Source organism: Amblyomma maculatum, chromosome 11, assembly GCF_055883805.1.
Source record: "Amblyomma maculatum isolate TAMU_Amacu chromosome 11, ASM5588380v1, whole genome shotgun sequence".
In the NCBI taxonomy this organism is placed as follows: Eukaryota; Metazoa; Arthropoda; class Arachnida; order Ixodida; family Ixodidae; genus Amblyomma; species Amblyomma maculatum.
In genome coordinates, this window is record NC_139354.1 from 9348906 (window position 1) to 9364958 (window position 16053).

A 16053-nucleotide genomic window follows, 5' to 3' on the forward strand; every position below is an offset into this window, starting at 1 on the left:
AGACAGGCCCATACCATGTGGAAAATGTCCGAAAATGTTGCTCCACACGGGCTGCAGCCACGATCAAAGCCTGTAAAGTAACGACGGAGCAAGATTTATGGATAATAAAATGAAATATGATAGTGCAGTTTATGGTATTTCGAAGCGGCCCAAACTTAGATGGCAGGCTTATACCACGGCCATTTTTGTTTTGAAACTTTTTTTTCTCCAAGCGTGTCGTCAACTATATTCTGGATGCCATTGCTGCCATGTGAGCTAGTGCTTTAACTTTGACCGGGCTGCGCTATTTATATGACACCATGCTTTATTACTATTCTTGCGGGTTTCAACAACGGTGCAAGGATATCACCTTCAAACTGGTGAGTTTGGTAATGCACCTGACATGTCCGGCAATGATGGACCATCTTGTGTTTTGTAATGTGAAGTTCTGAAAGCTGTCCGGTTTATGAAGCTTCACCAGTGCTACACTAAAGAGAAGTGTGCGTGGCACGTATATGTAGAGTTCCTTACTCTTTATTAATACACCTGGAATATTTTGTTTTGTACGGATCGGTACTCACGGCATTGTCGTCACCAATAAGTTTAGATTGCCTTAATCGGTGGGTATTTTTTTATGCCTGTAGTCCCATTGCAGGTGACTCTCAATAATGCTTTACGTACCATGACCACTTTTTGTGTCTGAGCCTTAGTGCCTCCTGGTTGATCGCATTTGCTTCAACAAACGAATGCACAGGTAGGGCCTTTTAAGCTACCTTTATTTTTGGCTTTATTCAGCACCCTTCAGGTCTTGCTATTCGCGACTGATCAATAAAAGAAACGAACAAAAGCATATCTCTTGTAAATCGGCAGTATGAAATAAAAACGGAAATTAAAGAGCCTTATGACGACTGCGAAAGACGTAACATCATTTCCGAGATGAATTTTTGCTGTGAGAGTGCTTTCACAACAGAATCAGTCATCTGACTCGTGTAGGCATAGATTTTTAGCTGGAGGAGCCGCTCACGAACCTCTTTGAAGTATGGGTGCTCAGAAAAAGAGGCTCTGTAAAAGATTAAAATGGCTGCAAAGTTACGAGACTTTATTATTTCAGCAAGCCAGACAGCACGTGCTCAAAGAAAGACCGCAGCGATGTTTCAGCAATATATGAGCAATGCCTGGGCAGCGTGTGCAATGTCGGCTACATGCATGAGACTGCATACGACATGGCCGTATAAATGAAAATATGAGGCGCGCTGTCTTTCTTTCGGCTTAGTTATAAATATAATTGAAACGACAACATCAAAGAACGAAGAAAGACTAATCTTTATTTATTCTTGCGTTTTAGAAGTGCACTGACCAAGCAGCACTCAACCGATCACATGAGGAACAAAACTGACAAACAGTTTTTCAGCACATGGGTCGCTGTCGACATCGATGCTTAAGCTTTTTCCTTGCACTCCATTTTCATGGCTTTATGACGCTCCTAGTTCTAAAAAAAAAACTGCAAGAAGAAAAAAAATCATCTGCATTGCAAAGTGCTCTGCTTCCTCGACTTCAAAGGTGCCTTTTGTTGTGTCTTCTTCAGAACATGCATGCATGTTTTTTCTTCTCATACGTAGTTTGTATGTCGCTCTATGGCGCATTATAAAGTCGCACGCACACAAAACAGTTACCTTGTAAAAGGGGTCACAGCCCATGATAGGTAATGCCGATCTTTTCTGTAAGCATAATTTTTATAATACAGGTTGCAGCCTTGTCTGACTGGCAAGAAATTTGAACGATACTAAATAAAACTGAAACCTTCAGACCTTCCCTTGGAAAGCTGCTATCAGCATGTAAACATTCGGAGCAGGCTCACCTGTTTAGAGACTCTTTCCAGGCACGGTAACGAAGTGTCCTTGCAGAAGTGATGGCCACCAGTACATATTTATCTGACGACTGACGCCGTGCGCTGGTTAAATTGTATTTCGTGACAAAAAAACTTTCAAGCTGTCCGCTAAAAACTGCCCAACGCTTTCGTCTTGGGCGCGAGGTGTCAAGGCCTTTAGCGGCACCTCAAACTAGGCTCTTTCTAATCCTGTCCTGGAGCGTTAAACGTCTGGCAAAGCGACGCGGAACGTCGTGAAAGTAAGCAACAAAATAAGTCGAATGCATAGAAATTGTAGCACAGAAAACCCAGTTTCATGTGCCACTCTTAACAACATTGACTTGTCTGTTACTTTATACATCTCCGAGTTGACGTTTTATACCATTCAGAAAAGATGTCCAGGGCACAAGCACCCCCTCCGTTTAGCCGTTGAAGTGGTTTTCGCTAGATGTCGTGTGAAACTCTCCGGCCCTTGCCGTCTTTAAACGTTTCACGGCTCTGTCTTGTGGTTTCTTTTTTTTTTCTCGTTGAACGACCCGCTGTCTTTTCTCGAAGCAAGCGTAGTGCAATTTTTGTTTTTAGCAACGCAGGTTTCTTAGCGTCAAGCGCGCACTGTGCCGTCGCAGGGCCTTCAGGTCGACGTGAAGGCAGTGGGCGCTAAGCCAAGTGGAGCGTTCAGTTTGCAGGTTAGACTGAGTCATGGTGCGAAGTGAAGGAAGCAGCAGGCGAAGGCAAGTGGCAGCCAGGAAGATTGCGGAAGAGCGCCGGGAAGAAACAGTAGAACGCGAGGTGAGGTTAGTAGGAGGCGCCATCTCATGACGACGGTATCATTGTCTCAGTTTCTGCTGTGCCTTGTCCCGAGTTTCACAGGAAATATTGGAGAAATTAAAGAGGCGTCGTTTCCAACTCAAGCATCCATGGTGGTAGCGGCACCCAAGCATAGTGTGATACTTAACAAACCGATACATGAAGAAATTAAAGAGAGAAAGGTGATCCCACTGGACGGCTGTGTAGTGCGCTAGGCTGACCGAAGCACCTGCAGTAGACTTTGAACCATTTAATTTTTTTTAGTCGTGTTGCGAAGTGTTACGTAAAGCACCGTGCTTAGCTTTATTTATTCCCCCCCCCCCCCCTAGTTTGAGTTTCTAAAGGGCGCTAAAATTAACTACAGTAATGTTAGCAAGTGTGAACTTGGATTGGGATTGGCTAGGTTTGAGTGAAAACATGGCTTTGTTTGCGGTAAGTGCTTTTCCCGGATTCAAGCCACTACGTTCTCTTAGAAAAATAAATAAAAGGTGAGAGATAGATTGTGCATCTAAAGCAATGAGGTATGTAAATTATTCCTCTCGTTTAAGGATTTTCTCCAGAAAGGACACTTTTCGAAGGTTTGGCGCAAAAAAAGGCTTATTCATTTGAGCCTTATCCCCGTAAAATGCTAATTACTCTCCAGGCCAAGCTTAATTAACTCTTGCGGAGAATGAGCGATCACAGCACAATTTCTTCCTGTAGGAATCTGCATGAAGCTATTGCTCCGTGTAGCGATGTCTAAAGAATTAAGAATAAAGAAGACAATGTAATTGTGCAGAAGGCACGTGGCAGAAATCGCCACCTCGGAATGAGAGAACGTGTCTCCCACTTAGCTTCCACGAGTCTGCACATGTAATTGACTCGCTGCCTGTGGCGCATTTCGGTGTTGCTTCTTTTCTGGTTCTGTAAAGGAAAAAAAAATATACGCGAGGAAACGGAATTGTAAAGCAGTACATTCCATGGCCTTTTCTGCTTTGCGTCTCCTCTGTCTTGGTAACCGCTGTTTTCGGCCGCATCACCGTGGAGCGCGCTTCCGTCCGCTGTCAGACACGTAGCTGTGGGTTGGCAATTTCCTGGGTGTATCACTCGGATTTCCTTATTGCGCGAATAACGGAGCAGGGGTCACAAATAGAATGGATCGCTTTTTCTCATGGTCACATGCCACAAACCTTGCTCAGTCGAGTCCATGAGTTCAAGCATATAACACACACACACACACACACACACACACACACACACACACACACACACACACACACACACACACACACACACACACACACACACACACACACACACACACACACACACACACACACACACACACACACACACACACACACACACACACACACACACACACACACACACACACACGCGCACGCGCACACGCACGCACACACACACACACACACACGCACACGCACACGCACACGCGCACGCGCACACACACACACACACACACACACACACACACACACACACACACGCGCACACACACACACACACACACACACACACACACACACACACACACACACACACACACACACACACACACACACACACACACACACACACACACACACACACACACACACACACACACACACACACACACACACACACACACACACACACACACACACACACACACACACACACACACACACACACACACACACACACACACACACACACACACACACACACACACACACACACACACACACACACACACACACACACACACACACACACACACACACACACACACACACACACACACACACACACACACACACACACACACACACACACACACACACACACACACACACACACACACACACACACACACACACACACACACACACACACACACACACACACACACACACACACACACACACACACACACACACACACACACACACACACACACACACACACACACACACACACACACACACACACACACACACACACACACACACACACACACACACACACACACACACACACACACACACACACACACACACACACACACACACACACACACACACACACACACACACACACACACACACACACACACACACACACACACACACACACACACACACACACACACACACACACACACACAATAAAATGACTCACGAAGAGTTAAAAACATAACAGTGGATTTATTTCGACGTTTCGACCGGTGTCCGGTCTTTTTGAAGAACATACGTACGTACACGTATGTATGTATGTATGTATGTATGTATGTATGTATGTATGTATGTATGTATGTATGTATGTATGTATGTATGTATGTATGTATGTATGTATGTATGTATGTATGTATGTATGTATGTATGTATGTATGTATGTATGTATGTATGTATGTATGTATGTATGTATGTACGTATGTACGTATGTATGTATGTATGTATGTATGTATGTATGTATGTATGTATGTATGTATGTATGTATGTATGTATGTATGTATGTATGTATGTATGTATGTATGTATGTATGTATGTATGTATGTATGTATGTATGTATGTATGTACAATTAGGGACAAAAGTTAGTGGGATGCGGTTTTCTGGAAATATTTATATCTTCGTTGTCTCACTAGTTTTTCCTGTGATACGTTTGTCCTGTGTGGGGTGTGCATGTCCCCTTTTAAGTTTTCTTCATTGAAAATCCGGTTCATGATTCGACAAAAATTGAAGATTTGAAAACTGGCGGAGTGGGCTTCCCACATTAATTATTATTAATGTTACGTCAATGATCGCGGTACATATCGTTAAAACCGCTATACCATCTCCTGCGTCATCAAAGATAAGAACGGCTTGTGTATCGGATGCCTGGGAGGTTATTAGAACGCCATTTTGTACTTATAGAAGGCGGGACAGGAAGCCCACCGAGCTTTATGTCGTGTATTTTAGACATTCGATATTTCTATAGCCAGTTGCCGACTCCAGAAATTAAAATACTGCGCTCTTGTTTGATGGTGAGAGCCTTCAATTTCGCAATAAAATATTGGCCCTAAATATCAAGGGCGAGAATGTTGATGAGTAATTGAAGTTAAATAACCTTCAATCATTAAGCTCCATCATCACCGCGCAGTAGAGCACGAGATTTAAGCCGATGCATTGGCCCAGTTTGAGCACTACATACAGTGGAAATTATGGAGCACTTTAAAATTTTTCTCAAAGTAAAGACAGTTATAAAACTAAATATTTCGTAAAATAAATTCATTGCCTCTGCAAATGCACCCCTCCTCCCAGTGCAGACATTGTATTTTAAATTACTATCTTTATATACCGACTCCGGTAATATTCGCTTAATCAGAAAAAATGAGCAATCTGCTCACTCAAAGAAGGTAATTTTAAACTTCTGGAAGAATGGTAATCGTCCGTAGGTCCACACACGCCACCAGTTTACTGATTCTCTAAACCTCCTCCGTATTCTTGTTACATTCTTCGGAGTCCGACTTCTTCTTCAAGGGTGTTTTTTTTTTACATCATTTTGGATCTTACTTTTTTATTGCCTCTGTTGGTTGACATTTACATCCTGCAAAAGGCGTCAGCGCCAGTTTTTACGAGAGGCTATTTAATAAAAGTCATTTTCCAGGCCTCTGGTTTCCATCATTGATAATGTTTGCTTACATGAATTCCTTCACTACGGGTCCACCAATGCAGAGCTGAAAACCAAAACCCATAAATAACAAGTATGGGTAAAGCCCAAAGCGATTGCAAAATAGCTAAGCCGACGTTTTCATCACCGTGAACTGGGTTTATTTTTAAACAAATGCACGTCATAGTATGAAAAACGAAGCCATAAGTAAGTTTGGTGTCTGTGCCTGGTCCCAGTTTCTCCACCTTTCCTAACTCTTCGAGCGCCGGTTCTATCCCGTTTCCCACTGAGAAAAATATGCTCAGCTCAATTTTGGGGACAATTGAACATGGGGCGTGGTGGCAGTTGATAAAATGTCGCTTGGGTAGCAACCGATTGTCAAGACGCTGGCGGGGGTCACGCCAGCCGCATTTTTCAACAGGGCAGAAAGCAGCTGCGACGCGCAAAAACTACCGTAGGAGAAAGAGCAGTCTTCTTTCGCACCGGCTGGCATTGCCGGATTTTCGCCCCTTATGTGTTGCGTATTAAGCTGGCTTTGATTTTTTCATAACATTTTCTATTTTTTTTCTTTTGTAACTCACGTATGACTAACTGCCTTTAAGGGTTAGCCATTTGTTTTATGAGATCCAAGGTTTTCCTAAAATAGATATGCCTTACCGAGAAACTTCGGCGAAACCGTCTGCCCCTCCTCCCATGACGTACTCATAAACTGAAGTCCCCAAGAAGATATAAGTGGGACATTATTTTCTAACTTGATAAACACAGGGCTCCGACTAAGAAGGTGAATGTATGAAATAAATAAATAAATAAATAAATAAATAAATAAATAAATAAATAAATAAATAAATAAATAAATAAATAAATAAATAAATAAATAAATAAATAAATAAATAAATAAATAAATAAATAAATAAATAAATAAATAAATAAATAAACGATGATTGTGTTGTGATAGAGATATCAAGGAAGGCAACAGTGGCTAAAGTCAAGGAAAGCATAAAGAAATAGTTCTATTTTATACCTAAAATTTATTGTCCTCATCACTGGGAAGATAACGTTCGCAAAATTTTATTGCAGAAGGCTGTCTGAGTAGAAATTAGAAGAAAAAATAGCCGGCTGCTGCCTACAACTAACTAGAGCTGCCTAGCTCACTGTATCTGAGGGCAAACGTCAGTACCATTAGAACACTACGTCATGAAGGAAAACTTCCGCGTAGCCTAGTGAGATCCTCCAACAGAACGACGCAGTTGCGGTATTTGCCTATGTCGACAACGTGCTATCGTGGTCATGTGGCATGTATGGTCTATGCCGGTCCCTCTCAAGACAGTGCTACGGTCGTGTGACATGTTTCATAGCGATACCTCTCTCTGGAATGGCGCTGTAAAAGTTATATCGTGCTCATATTTGTAACTGCAAAATGGGATTGTGATATGTCCTCACTGACGTTTACCCCAACTACCTTCAACGCAAGCTTTAATATTTTACGTGCAATGAACAATGCATTAGAAACATGCTGGTCAGAAAAAAAGCCAGGGGAATTAACCTCCCTTGGCAAAGGGCACTGATGGGATGGAAAAGTGTGCACTGCCCCACGAAAACGATGAGTGCGCGATTTTGGTACCTGTCTACTGTCTCTTCTGAGCAGCCGGGGAAGAGCAAAAATAACGTTAAGTATTCATGCTTGCTACTGCGCACATGTTGCCACGTAAAGAGACGACGTACGACTTCGTGGAAGTCAACGGAAACCTTGCCGATACGTCATTCTAAAAGAGGCTGTATTCATCCCTCGCTTTCTTGTAACGTAAAATAGATTCCATTTTGTTATGCTCTGAGCATGCGCACATATATGGGACCGACAGCTCTTGATAACAAGGCGACTGAAAACCGAGCTGTTTAGAACGTCGGCATAAGGGCGGAAAGCGGGTGTTTTTGAACAACTCTGAAAAAAAAAAAATTAAAGGGTCTCTTAGATGTCTGGTAAGAGAATGGCAAAAGCTATACCCTTCCTCTCGTATCATCCGCCCTTTATCTGTTGCCTCTTTATCGGTGTTCGTTGCAGTGCTACATATAATGATAATTGGCTTACAGGAAATGAAAGACGCCGCAACTGTCACACATTCTGCTGCAAGTGTGTTTAACGGTACACCATGCTCCTGTCGCGTCGCGGTCTTTGGCGCGCGTTGAAGTGTGGGATTGCGGATTACAGGAACGCTGGACAAGAACACATCTCGCGAAACCTCGAGGAATATTATGACAGATCTCGCGCACAACTCTCACGCACGGGATTTTGTTCCATGAGCCTAATAAGGCTTTCACCTTAATATGCTGTGCTGCACTGCAGGTTGTTCGTAGTACCTGGCTGGTTGGTTGTTTCTGTTGTCCGGTTAGCCGGTGCAATCACCTTAACAGGAGGTGTGCGGCGCGTGTCCTGTTCTCGTGGGAGACGGCCGCCTTTCTCGATGAGCTAGTTGTGACTGGTGGTGGTGATTAGGGGCACGAGTGTAGAGATGTCGTCACAAAGTTTACTTTTTAAAGGTGTCTCCAATTAGAACTGCTCGCTATTTCTGTATGCTAAGAAAAATGTACTATTTGACTTCTCGCTGCATGCAGTGTTGTTCGCAAGCTGTCCCATATCTCAAATGTTTGTAGTTGAGAAATTTACTGTAAAAAAAAAAGGAATATTATTGCGATAGCAATACTACTCGCACTTTCAAGCCTCCGCGTGACCCGGCCGCAGTTACGTTTTACCCACGTGATGCTGTGAGATCACACCTCACGTGACACACGGGCTTGCAGGAGCTGCCAACTTGGCTCTCTCGTTTCACATGGGACGGTTATGCCAGAATCAGCCTGCTCTGACCCTGGCATTCACGTTACCCTTATAGGTCACTAAGGCACGTTCATATGGGTTGGTTAAAGCGGGGCTTTACGTGTGGGCTGAGGAGGAAGAAAAAGAAAAGAAGAACGCTCGGTCACCTGCGGCTAATGCTTTCGTTCAATATTTGGTTCAGCAGCGTTGAACCCTTGAAATTTTTTTTCGTGCCATGAAGTTCAAAGTCGTGATGTTGATCCTGACATTATGAGCGGTGGGGCACTGTATTTTCTAATATGAACTGATTTGTGTTATATCCTGTACCCCTGCAGAAAGGCACTTTACCTCGTTTCCATCAGTTTATGAAGGCGCTGTTTGGTAGCGATATTGATGTTTCGTTTGGTACTCGTTCCTAATTTACAATCGCTATGTTTTCAGCAAGTTTATATTCTTTGTTAAAAGAAGGCAGCAATTAAATAACATTTCCTTGCTTCTGTCTGCCCTTTCTGTCCCCTGAACACTTCAGACGTAGTACGTAGAACTGTTTATATAAAGAACTGACAGATCTTTTAAAGATTGTGCCTGTGTGACCATGTTCATCTCTTTGTTACAGTGCGTAGTGCGCAGTCGGCATAAAATATGTACAGTGCATGAGTTTCAGTTAGATGTGTTTCGCACAAATAGGAGCATCGTTCATTACGAAGAATCTAAAAAATGCTGCCTCCATAACATCTTAACCGACTCCATGAAATCTTACCTGAGTCCATAAAATTGCGTTTAAAAGCTTGCCCATCATTGCACTGGCCCTAAAATTTAATCTGGATCTTGTCTGAACAGTTAAGCGCACCCTCGGGTGCGGTTGATGCATATCCTCTAAGAAGAGACGTACATTGTTTCGTCAGAAGCGAAAGCATCAGTGTACAGAAATGGCACAAATTAGCGCGAAATTTTAAGCAAGCACTGTATCCGTCACTTTCCCTGATCGAGACACTAAAATATGTAGGCTATCAGTGTCCTTTCTTCATCACCATAAGATCATATGTCGGGCAAACGCTTTTCTTGGTGGCATACAACTAATGAGGCTTTAAGAGGGCTGCGGCTACCTTATTAACGCAATGAATGAATAAGAGTTTGTTGGTAGCAGTGGGGTGTTGGTGCTGTTACGGATGGAGCTCTGAGTCCCCTCAGCAGCTTTAGCTGATTTCTTGGCGATGGCGAGGAGCAGCACCTCCTGGTCTTCCAGGGGATGCCTGCCAGCTTCACCTTCCACTGCTCGAAGGCCGCACGAGGGGTCGTATGGCTGGTTATGTTCGTGGACATTTGCATGTGATATGGGTGAGAGTAAGGATGTCACCACATGTACAGTGTCATCCACTTCTAGCTATAACACAGTCACTGCTTTGAAAGGAACACGGTGGTCGATGCGTGCGAATAATGATGCAAAGCGATTCAAACACAGAGGGACCCGGGCGTGCTGCTTCACATGGCCTGCCACTTAACTTTATTGCGTGGCCGGGACGAAAGAAATGACGCTTTGAAAGCAGTGATCATATTATAGCTAGAAGTGGACGAGGCTGTACACTAAGAACGTACTGTACATCTGCGTATCATGTTGGATGAAGGTGACCGTGGTCATGGAAATTAGGGCATATGAGGGTCCGAAGTCGTCAGAGAGAGTAGTAGACCGGGTATAGATGTTTGTGGGGTGACAAGAGGGCCTAGGCTTCTGTTGAAACGATTGCTTCTTTGGCATGCGAGGTAGTGGGCGGATAGGAGGTCGATCTCAGTGTGTGGAGGCCCGCTAGATGAATATGACCGTCAGCTATGGTATCAGCCCTAATTTTTCCAGTCAGGGCCTCATAGTAGGAGACCCAGATAACGGAAAAAACTTATTGGATGATGTTCCCCGGGATGTGGAGAGTTTACGTTGTTACTCGGCTGGTAACTTCGGCAGGAAGCCTTGTTACCTGCCTAGATTACTAGCTATGTATCATAGTGAAATCCGCTCAGGTACTGCAGTGTAGTGGATGGTCAGTTATCTGGTTTCCGCATAGAATGCCTGTCCGTATGCGTCTTTTCTCAATATAATTATCTTAATTATCGTTTTCTCTAGTTTTGTCCTGCATGTCAGGCGGTGTTTTTCTAGTGTTCCTGAAGGATACTTATGCTCTGTGTGTTGATTTTACCGAGATAGGAGTTGTGTGGTTCAGTGGCCTTGTACACAGAGACGAAAAAACCCCTTCTGGACAGTTGCCTGCATCGTAATGGGATTGATCCATTGTTAGTACAGCCGGGACACTAAACGTTGCAATCGGGTAACAACAACAAGGGCACAACCAATGTCACGGCAGAGATTGTTCCTGAGTCATACCTATGGCATACAGAGCAGCTGAACTGGTTGTCAAGAAACTGTTTAGTTAATGCCTTGATTGCAACTTGTGCCTTGCCTCGACTTGCCGATTGCGTAATTTCGCTTCTGCCTCGGCTTCTCTAACTTTTGATCTGCACTGCCGCAGCTTCTACTGCAGAATGTGCGCGTCGATATCGCTTGACTTCTGCGGCCTGCCGTCTTTCCTAATGAGCCTAATTTCTTTTCTGTCTTACGATGCCTCGGCAGATACCAGGAATGATCTCCTTTGTGAAAACTACTTCTAAGGCATAGAATCATTATTTCATGTGCAGGCAGAGACACTCTTTACTTGCAAAATGTTTTGTAGTAGAGGACAGTTCAAAAGATTTCTGCTGTCTCTTTTTTTCGAGAGAGATACGTTTTAAAACAAAATGGAAGCGCTTCAGTTGATCTAACTTTGAAGCAACCTTGAATTCTGTGTTTGACTTGGAGTAATTCGTTCTGGTCACTAATGGTTTACCTCTGGCTACGCAGAGGTCACCCGGGGAAATTTCTGGAAGCTAGATCTAATATTTTACCAAGCTTGGAGTACACCACTCGAGATGTCAAAATAAGCTATGCACTCATTTGTGCACTAATGTTTACCTTAAGAATTTCCTAACCAGATGCCCATTCTAACAAGTGCATTTTTGCGGTGGACGTTTTGATTTACCATTAACGTGTTTATTTCATGCTGATCGGGTATCTTAACGTAAAGAAAAAGAATAACAAACAAAGATGAAACTAGAGTACTGAGGTCAGGCTGCGATTTTTGGTTGAAATGCTCAAAAAATATTCTTCTGCAACAAGGATTTAACAAAACTCGGGCCTGCGACATCGACCCAGGCTACGACGGACAACCTGTGTGTGAACGGTGCAGTAACCGTGTAGACCTAAACCATATGCTGTGTGGTTGTGCATCGAGCGACGCCTACGCCAAGAACAAGGAACACTGGGATAAAGTGTTAAAAAGTGCTTCACTGCATGATTAGCTTCGGGCTGTCCAGGAGGCCCGCGCGGTGGCGGAGAGCTTCGGGCTCTCTGTGCCGACGTGGGAGCTGCCCTCTACACCTGGCGCCTAGCCGAGTGTCCTTCAGGAGCCCTACTGTTGGAAAGAAAGTTTTACCAAACAAAGCTCCCGGCGTGGACATAAGCTCCACTCCCCTTATATTGCTTTGTAAGGAAGATAATGCCGTCGCATTGCGTTACGTGATACAACCACAGCCAGAATCATGCAGGTATTGCTTGCGTAATGGATTAAACATATGCAAAACACAGGACGTGATCAAAACGCTGGCGAGTTTGCGTGATCGCTGGCAATTATATCTGGTCTGCTCGTAAATTTTTTCATTCTTTATTTGCTCTCCACCCTAGACCATAATCGCGCACGGCAAATCTAGTTCAGCCGACACAGTGTATCCGAGGCGAGACGCAATGATTCTGTGCAACGCTATATAAGCTGAGCAGTAGTAGCTCAAGCACAAAGATCCTCAGGTAAACGATCACTTAGATGATCTATAATCGCCTGCGTAATCATCATAAGTTGAGTTGCATCGATTTGAAGGGTTCGACGTATTCAGCACACGTTGTACAAAGCGTCTCGCGAGGGTCACTCACTTACGCTGAATGGCTATAGTAAATGGACTTTAGAATGTACGCGGTAAGAAAGGCCGCGGTGTACCGTAAATGAATCTCAGCCGGCTAAAGTTTGTCCTCATCATCGCCTGGACAAGGATCTCGCCTCTTCCTTCTTACTCTATCAAGTTTGTTCTGCTTTTTCGTCCCCTTCGTCTTTGCGGTGTCACAGGACTGTAGTAAAATACATTGCAGCTACTGTTCTTAATGTCGCAGAGACGGATAAAAATAGATCTCTACATAGAGCGTCCCGCTTGAAACCTGTAGTTAGTATACAGCCATTGTGTGATGCATCCAGCAAGCAGCAGCGAAAAATGCTTTTATTTTTTTCTGATACAGGCGTCATCATGCGGCTCACTGAAGCGTATTTTCCAGATAAAAAATGCCTCTCAGCCCGAGAAAGTTTCTTTAGTTCATTTTGTTTTAGATTAAGGTTACATGACAAAATGCAGAGCCTCGCTTTAAAGGTGTGCTTACTAGTGCCAATAAATCATACATTCAGCAAGTAGTAATGAAATATATCTGTTTTTTTTTCTAACAAATGCATGACAATGCATGACTGACGTGTCTTTTCCTGATAAATATAGAACTCAGTCCTAGATTATTTTTTAATTATTCTTTTTAATAAGTACGGCTGTCCCCTAATACAGAACAATTCGTTTAAAATTAGTTTTATATGTGTTAAGTTTTCGATTTCATGTTTTTTTCGTGAGAAGGCTTTCTATGTATATTTTATGTATGTGTCTGTGTTGCATGTAGTTCTGAGTAGTTTTTCCTACTTGAAACGGCAGGCAACGAACTGTGTGTCCACGCGCCTATAACCAACTGGTCCAATGGATCTGTGGAGTATATCCCCTTCCTATTTTAAACCTTCCTTTCCTCTACCTCATCACCGCACCGAAGTTACGTTGTACAAGGAAATTTGGAAACGATCCAGTGGCATGAAACGTAAAGTGGTCAGGCTCTCTACCGGCCGAGTCGATAGTGACGCACGCACTTCCCTCTGTCTGTGCCCACGCCGACTCGGCAGCACTTCTCGGTTGAGTGGGGTGCGATCGGATCACCACCCAATTTGTGTGCCTTTGTATCGAAGTGCACGCCCGGCTAATTGGTTTCGCTACGGATAATTAGAGTTGAGACACATTCCTTGAAGTACGAACGAAGGTTGAACCAGTCCTACTGATTCGTTAGTAGCAGTCCAACCTATTCAGACATGGACGAAGCATTCGTCTGATAAACCTCTAGAAAGCGCTGCTCGGCTATTTTAAAATTGCGGGACTTAGTAATGCGATTCTGTCTTGAGAGAGAAAGAGAGAAAGGGGCACAGGCGATGTATTTTGTAACGAGTAATTAAGGTTCGGTCCAGCGTCTGCGCGATTGGTTAAACTCGCCTTCAGTAGCACTGCATGCACTGAGGGACGTTGTTTTCTAATGAGTTTTTTTTTACCTGACACGCTGCAGCTGCTTGCGATCGGGGGGTGGGTGCAGATTGATTACACCGCAAAATAGTAGTTTTTGTTTGGAAAGCCACAACGCTAGCAGCGGAAAAAAACACTACGTTAAAACAGCGCTAGAAACGCGGACAGATAGAAAGACAGGCGCACATCTGTGTTTCTAGCGCTTCCTTAACATAATGTCCAACCAACTCGCCCAACAAGTTACTTTGCTTAATTTTATTTCCTGGGAAAAAAAAAAAAAAAACACGTCAGATCTGATTGACTCCATCGCCATGTATACAGTGAAGATTCCTACTTAAGATGTCCTCATGACGTACACGAAGTAACATTTACGCGTGCGCAAAACATAATGGCGGTTGCCTTCGCCACGCTCGTTTCTGACATTGGAAGCCAAGGTGAGAAACTGGAAGTATGTACAAACTACTCAAACGTATCTCGGCTGAGTTTTCTCTAAATGGCTTGTGCTCATTTCGACGCAGCCTGCGCTGCCATGGTAAACAGTATATGTATTCCAAGTATTGAATAATTAAATACTATAGCACAAAAAAAAAAAAAAAAACTCTTCGCTATGATTGTCCTGCTTAATGTCACCGGTTGTTACTGCAAAACGCTGTTTTCATATCACCGAAAATGATGGCATTTGTTTTAAAGATGAATCGTGAGTCTCGAACCTGAAAGGTGTCTTTGGCAAAGGAAGCTTTATCGCTGTTGGATCTACAACTGTGTTTTTCACGTCTTATTGTAGACTGTACGGTTTGAGAGGAGGCCTGAACAGTGCCTGAGTTGTTCCACGCCGTTTTGCTGTTTGGGGACTAATAACCAAAGGGGCATATTTCTAATAAAATTCAGCCGTTATCGAGAAAAATAAAAATATTGTTCTTGGGGCGAACGTACCAACCGGCTTTCGTAACACTCCGCTTTTCAGCTCAAGATACTATAACTCTGTAAGAGCTATGCGCTTGGAAGGCTGCCAGAATAGTTAACAAAGAAGAGCGGATTGAATGAGATATAGTAATTGAAATACATTGAGACAGCTTTTCTCTTAGGATACATCCTAAGCGCACGTGTTTGAACTTTTGGAAGGGGCTCTCTCCTTACAGCTTGAAAAGGTGTTGAAATTGAAGACAGATTTAAAGACAAAAAGGGAGGCAGAGAGAGGAATAGAAAAAGTATGTAGCAATAATTTTTTTTTTTTTTTTTTGGGGGGGGGGGGGGGGGGGGGTTGACTCTAGTGTGTGATACGAGAATAAAAGGGTGAACGTAAGTGGTCTGCCGCGTAAACAATATAAGGCCGGTAATAATGCATCTTTGCAGTAGAGGCGGTAATTTGGCGCGGTTGGGCGAAGTGCTTGTAAAAACTTCGGAACGCATGAACTGCCGCGAGTCACCCCGTTTCGTACCTCTTTTTTTTACCCTTTGTTGAAAAGGCGTCGCCTGGTTGTAAAACGACCTGAAAAGTGGCCGTCGCAGGCA

At 43.6% G+C, this 16053-nt stretch overlaps 1 protein-coding gene across 1 annotated transcript in view; it reads left to right on the forward strand.

The window, feature by feature from the left end:
* The window catches only part of LOC146172814 (neuropeptides capa receptor-like), a 354353-nt gene that overhangs the window by 161563 nt on the left and 176737 nt on the right, over positions 1–16053 (forward strand). The window lies entirely within an intron of this gene.